The 6,625-nt window shown below is 37.7% G+C and overlaps 1 pseudogene; it reads right to left on the bottom strand.

Annotated features, from left to right (window-relative positions):
- Positions 1-282: 282 nt before the first annotated feature.
- Positions 283-433, bottom strand: LOC112436858 (U4 spliceosomal RNA; annotated as a pseudogene).
- Between the last annotated feature and the right edge of the window lie 6,192 nt (positions 434-6,625).

The following is a 6,625-nucleotide window of genomic DNA, read 5'->3' as shown; positions in this document are numbered from 1 at the left end:
ATGATACGTACTTGAGGGTATATTTATATTTATCTGCTTAAACAAAGATACCATTTCTGGCATGGCAGTGGCAATCAGAGCTACTACTTGGTTGAGTTCGTGGTAGTTTACAATTGTCTTTTGGAAATTATTTATTTTCTATAGAAGCCAGTTTGTGAATTAAAATATCATCGGACTACCACTCCTGCTTCCTTTAAGGGTGGCACTAATCTCCTGAGAGTCCCCCTTTTCCCTAATATGTGACATTGTTTTTTTGTTTTGTTTTGTTTTGTTTTTGTTCAGTCTCCATAAAGACTGTCAATAATTGCCAATACTTGAAATATATGACTATATTTCAAGTCATCATGGCAGGATATTGTGAAAAGCCTTCAATTAGCAATAATTGTGCCTCGGATAAACCTCATTGACTATGATACTACTACTGTGCAGGGTGACTTAAGTTCAGAGGCTTGGCTTTCATACTGTAATATCTTTTACCACAGAGACCAAGAGTTCTGTATGGGGGTTGCTCCAACTTTACAGTTGCCAACAACCGAATGTTTGTGTCCCCTCAAAATTCACATGTTGAAACTCTAACTTACGATGTGATGGTATTTTGAGATGGGGCCTTTGGATGGTAATTAGGTTTAGATGAGGTCATGAGGGTGGAATCCTCCTGATGGAATTCCTTTTATAAAAGTAAATAAGAGAGCTAGAAAGCTATCTCCCTGACGTGTGAGGACACAGCAAGATGGTCACCTGTAAACCAGGCAGAGGCTGTTGCCAAGAACCTGCTCATGCTGGCACCTTGATCTTTGACTTCCAGTTTCCAGAACTGTGAAAAATAAATGTTGTTTAAGCCACCCAGTGTATCGTATTCTGTTATGGCAGAAGAACAGATGCAGCTGAAGAAAAAGTCTGAGAAGTTTGAAATATGAGAAGATGCCAGGCTCTGTTGCTTTTTGAAGATGAAGGGGCAATGTGACAAGGAACTCCGGTGACCTTAAGGAGCTGAAAGTTTCCCAGCTGACATCTACCAAGGACATGGGGACCTCAGCCCTACAATTGCAAGGGCCTGAGTACTGCCGACAACCTGAAAGAACTTGGAAGATTTTCCCCCAGATTGTGAGACCCAGAGCAAAGGAACCACCGAGTCATTCAGAATTTTGACTTACAAAACAGTAAATTCATACATTTGTGTTATTTTGAGCCTCAAGTAACTTCTGAGTCTAGGTTAACTTCTACCTCGTTCTTACAAGGCTGTCTTTCAGTATGCTACATTTTGGAACACAGCCATCATGCTCTAAGAATCCCAAGCCACATAGAGAAGCCATGTTTAGGTGCCCCAATCAGGAGGCTCAAGTGAACCTGGCCTTACAGTCATTCCTGCCCAAGTATCAGACATGTGATTGAAGAAGCCTCTAGGTGACATTAGAGGCTTGTGTTTTTGTGTTCCAGTCTTGCCAGCTGGGGCTTCAGACATTGTGGAGCAGAGACAAGCAACACCCGTTCAGGAAACAAAATCCATGAGCATAACATTATTGCTGATTTATACTCCTTTTTAAAACACACAAATAGTAAGCAGAGCAGAAAGGAAGGAAAAAAATCTCTTTCAAATAAAAATAGGGATAATCTATTTATTTTTTTAGAGACAGTATTTCACTCTGTCATCCATGCTGGGGTGCAGTGGCATAATCATAGCTCACTGCAGCTTCTAACTCCTGGGTTCCAGTGATCATCCTCCCTCAGCCTTCCAAGTAGCTGGGACTACAGGTGCACACCACCACATGAAACTAATGTTTTTTATTTTTGTAGAGATGGGGTCTTGCTAGGTTGCCCAGGCTGATTCCAAACTGCTGGGTGCAAGGGATCCACCTGCTTTAGCCTCCCAAAATATGGGATTATAGGTGTGAGCCACCACACTCAGCCAAAAGAGGATAATTTTCAAAGATCCCATATCTAGATGGAAATAAAGATAAAATTCTCTCTAGAATAGTTATGGGGAGGAATTTCAGTCTCAGAGTATAATTGGATTGAATTGCAGAGGAAAATAAATATTTTTTTAGTGCACTACTTTATAACTGGGTCTGTAGCTGCTATGTGATAAATGCTGCTTCATATAGTTAACCAAAGATAAACAACTAATATTAACAGAATAAGGAATTTATTTAGAGTAATACACCAATGAAGTGATTAACTTTTCTATAGAAAACTATTTCTGGATTTTGCAATTGTCCAATTTTTCTTTTAAAAAACTATTGAGATGAACTTTTACTATCTTATTTCTGAAGGACTATTTATTTTAGAAATATGTGTATATGTTATATATAATAATATCATCTTTATTTCTATTAAGCTTTACAATTTACAACTCCATTTACATGGAAAATTTCAATGGAAATGTGCCCACTGTTGGGACCTACTTCTCAGAAAAAAAAGATGCCTTTCAAAATATTACTGCTTATTTACAATGCATCTGGTCACCTGAGAGCTCTGATAGAGATGTAAAGGAGATGAATGTTGTTTTCATAATTGCTAACACACTGTCCATTCTACAGACTATGGATCAAGGAGTCATTTCAACTTTCAAGTCCTATCAATTAAGACATATATTTCATAGGGCTATAGCTGTCACAGATAGTGGCTTCTCTGATGAACATGGGCTAACTAAATTGAAAACCTGGAAATAATTCACCATTCTAGGTGCCATTAAGAACATTTATGATTCATAGGTAGAGGTCAAAATAGCAACATTAACAGTAGTTTTGAAGAAGTTGATTCTTACCCTCATGGATGACGTTGAGGGGTTCAAGACTTCAGTGGAGGAAGTAACTGCACATGTAGTGGAAACAGCAAGATAACTAGAATTAAAAGTGTAGACTGAAGTTGTGACTGAATTTGCTCATTTTATCATAAGAATCTCATGATAAAACTTGCCAACAGATGAAGAGTTGATTCTTATGGATAAGTAAAGAAAGTGGTTTCTTGAAATAGAATCTACTCCTGGTGCAGATGCTGTCATCATTGGTGAAATGACAATAAAGGATTTAGAATATTACATAATCTTGGTTGACAAAGCTGCATTAGGGTTTGAGAGGGTTGACTCCAATTTTGAAAGAAGGTCTATTGATCAAATGCCATCAAACAACATCACATGCTATAGAGAAATCTTTCTTGAAAGGAAGACTCAATCAATGCGGCAAAATTCATTTTCAGAAATTGCCACAGCCACCCGAAACTTCAGCAACCACCACCCTGATCAGTCAGCAGCTATCAACCTCAAGCAAGACCTTCCACCAGCAAAAAGATGATGACTCTCTGAAGACTTATATGATGGTTAGCATTTTTTAGAAATACGATAGTTTTAATTAAGGTACATATACTGTTTTCTCAGACATAGGCTATTCCACACTGAATAGACTATGATATAGTGTAAACATAACTATTATATACACTGGAAAACCAAAAAATTCATGTGATTCACTTTATGGCTATATTTGCTTTATTCAGGTAGTTTGGAAATGAAAATGCATTATCTCTGAAGTATGCCTGTATAGCAAAACAGCACAAAAATTCCTGCCGGATGGAAAGCAGAAGAAAAGTTCCTGAATGGAAAACAGAATGGCAACATGGCCTTAACTTTGAGCAATGAAACAAAGCAACAGCAGCTGAAAACCCAGTTTACTGAGAAACCTTCCTGCAGTTGAGAATGTTTTGTATGAAACTCTCTTGTGACCTATGAGGTATTATGTTGATGCAAATAATGACTAACCCTTCAAGGACATTCCAGGCACATGGCAAGTAATACAAATATTAAAAATTAAGTGGGTAAATTTATGGTCACATTTTATAAAGCATCCTGATTAACACTGTTCTCCAAAATCTGAGAAGTAAACATTTATTTTTAGTTTAATAGAAAAACACTACATAAATATTTTCTTCATTAGTTATGATTATGCGTAAATTCTGTGGATCTTTGCACCCTTGAAGTGCTCGCAAGTATCACTGAATTGTAGAAAGTGAAGCTATTAATAATTATTAAGTTCTTAAAGTAAAAACCTATGACTCAGAGAGGTTAAGGAACCCAGCAAAGATCAACTGTACAGAAAAAGGCACTAAAGCCTTAGCGTCTTGAAAACACATTCAGTCATCATTGATTCATTTCATAAAATATATTAAGTATTAATACTCATTAGCCACCGTTTACAAGATTTCTGCCTGAAAAGTTTACAGTCTATGATGATAACTTTTAATTTAAGTTTCCAATCTTATATGCATTCAAAATAATCAGAATATTTACGTGGTAAAGCATCTATAAAACACCCAGAATCCATTAAGTTTAGTTTATAGATAATAATTGATAAAATGTAAATTTAGAAAAATACCCCAACAAACAAGTTTTTTAATACATAATCCGTTGAGAGATTTTTGGAGCCAAAAAACCCATTTTGTTTTAAACCAAAGATTCTTGTGTGCTATTATTTAAAGGCATACCATACAGCAATGCCAATGCAATTGATTCCCCTTTTATATGCTTTGTTGAATTGGACTAGATTGTCATTCCCCAAAATCCTATGGGAGTTTTTCATAGAAGATATTTCCAAAGTAGCCTATATAGATATACTCAAGATTTAAATCTAGAAGTAGTGGAGATATATTTCTATAGTTTGTATAATCTGTGAAACCAGGTCACAGCAATCATATTCACAGCTGCTAGCCAGCTACAATCTCAACCATAGTATGTTGCCACTTGAAGGCAGGTGTACATTTGTTTTCACCCAAGTTGAGGGGAGCATTGGGACATCTGGTCTTTTGTACTTAGCTGTAACAAATCTATCGTGTGTAGTTTATAAACACACACACCCTTAATTTAATCTCACAGTCTTACTCTGAAAAGGCTATTATATGAATTTTGGGGTCATGAGACTATATTTTTAGTTTTGACTTAAGGACACATTAGTGCACTTTCAAAAGTTCAATGTTTCATTGGGGATTTTATGCCTTTATGATTTACAATTTCTTTTTTTGAGACAGAATTTTGCTCTTGCTGCCCAGGCTGGAGCGCAGTGTTGCGATCTTGGCTCACTGCAACCTCCGCCTCCCGGATTCAAGCGATTCTTCTGCCTCAGCCTCCCGAAGTACCTGGGATTACAGGTGCCCACCACCTCACCTGGATAATTTTTTTTTTTTTTTTTTGTATTTTTAGTTGAGATGGGGTTTCACCATGTTGGCTAGGCTAGTCTTGAACTTCTGACCTCAGGTAATCTACCTGCCTTGGCCTCCCAAAGTGCTGGGATTACAAGCATGAGCCACCGCGCCTGGCTGATTTATTGTCTTTTTCAGTAATATCTTATATTGGTCAGAATAGGCTAGGTTTTGTTCCCATGACAAATAGAGCCTGAAATTTCCAAGGCTTAAAACAATGGTCTCTTGCTCACACAAAGTACAGTGCAATTCAAGCAGTCTTTCTTTCTTTTTCAGAGATTCCATTTTGTAGCTAGTTCATCAGAAACATGGTACTATGGCAGGGAAAGGGAGTGATGAAGGAGGCATACTGGGTCTTAACTCCCTTTACCAGAAATTATACATGTCACTTCCACTCATACTGTTTTAGAACTACATAGTTGCATGGTCCCAATATAACTGTAAGGAAAGCCAGGAAGTGTGGAGCCAGGCAGATCATAGATATTGTGAGCACCAATAGCTTCTACCACATATCTGTTGCCTACAGCCACACTGTCATCTCTTTTCTTCATTTGGCAAACATTACTATTTTCTATCTGCAAGGATTTGTGCTGCATGATAGATGATTCTGTTACCAGAAAGGGGTACTGATTCAGACCCCAAGAGAGGGTTCTTGGATTTCATGCAAGAAATAATTTGGGGTGAGTCTATAAATGAAAGCAGGAGTACTAGGAAAGTAAAGGAACAAAAAAATGGCTACACCATAGGCAGAGTAGCAGCATGGGCTGCTCCGCTGCTTATACTTATTATTACCTCTTGATTATATGTTAACAAGAGATGGATTATTCATGAGTTTTCTGGGAAAGGGGTGGGAAATTCTGGGAACTGAGGGTTTCTCCCCATTTTAGACCGTATGGGGTAACTTCCTGACCTTACCATGGCATTTGTAAACTGTCATGGCACTGGTGGGAGTGTCTTTTAGCATGCTAATGCATTGTAATTAGCACATAATGAGGAGTGAGGAGGACCAGAGGTCACTTTCGTCTCCATTTTGGTTTTGGTGGGTTTTAGCTGGCTTCTTTACTGCGGCCTGTTTTATCGGCATGGTCTTTATGACCTGTATCTTGTGCCAACCTCCTATCTTATTCTGTGACTAAGAATGCCTTAATCTCCTGGGAATGCAGCCCAATAAGTCTCAGCCTCATTTTACCTAGGCACTCAAGATGGAGTCGCTCTGGTTCAAATGCCTGTGACAATCCCAGAGATGAATAAAATGTCATCTGTACTTTCAAATAGCCTAATATATTGGGGCTACAGAAACAAAAATCATATTATAATATAGTCATATGTGAAGCAGAAACAAAATGCCCCAGATAGAGGCCTAAATCATTTTCTATGAGCAGGATCACAGAGAAAGATGAACTTAACCCTTATTTGTTAACAAAGAATCCTTAAAATGCTA

This window comes from Pan paniscus, chromosome 10 (genome assembly GCF_029289425.2).
Source record: "Pan paniscus chromosome 10, NHGRI_mPanPan1-v2.0_pri, whole genome shotgun sequence".
Taxonomy (NCBI): domain Eukaryota; kingdom Metazoa; phylum Chordata; class Mammalia; order Primates; family Hominidae; genus Pan; species Pan paniscus.
Note: the sequence above shows the minus strand (reverse complement) of the source record. Positions and strands in the feature narration are given on the sequence as shown.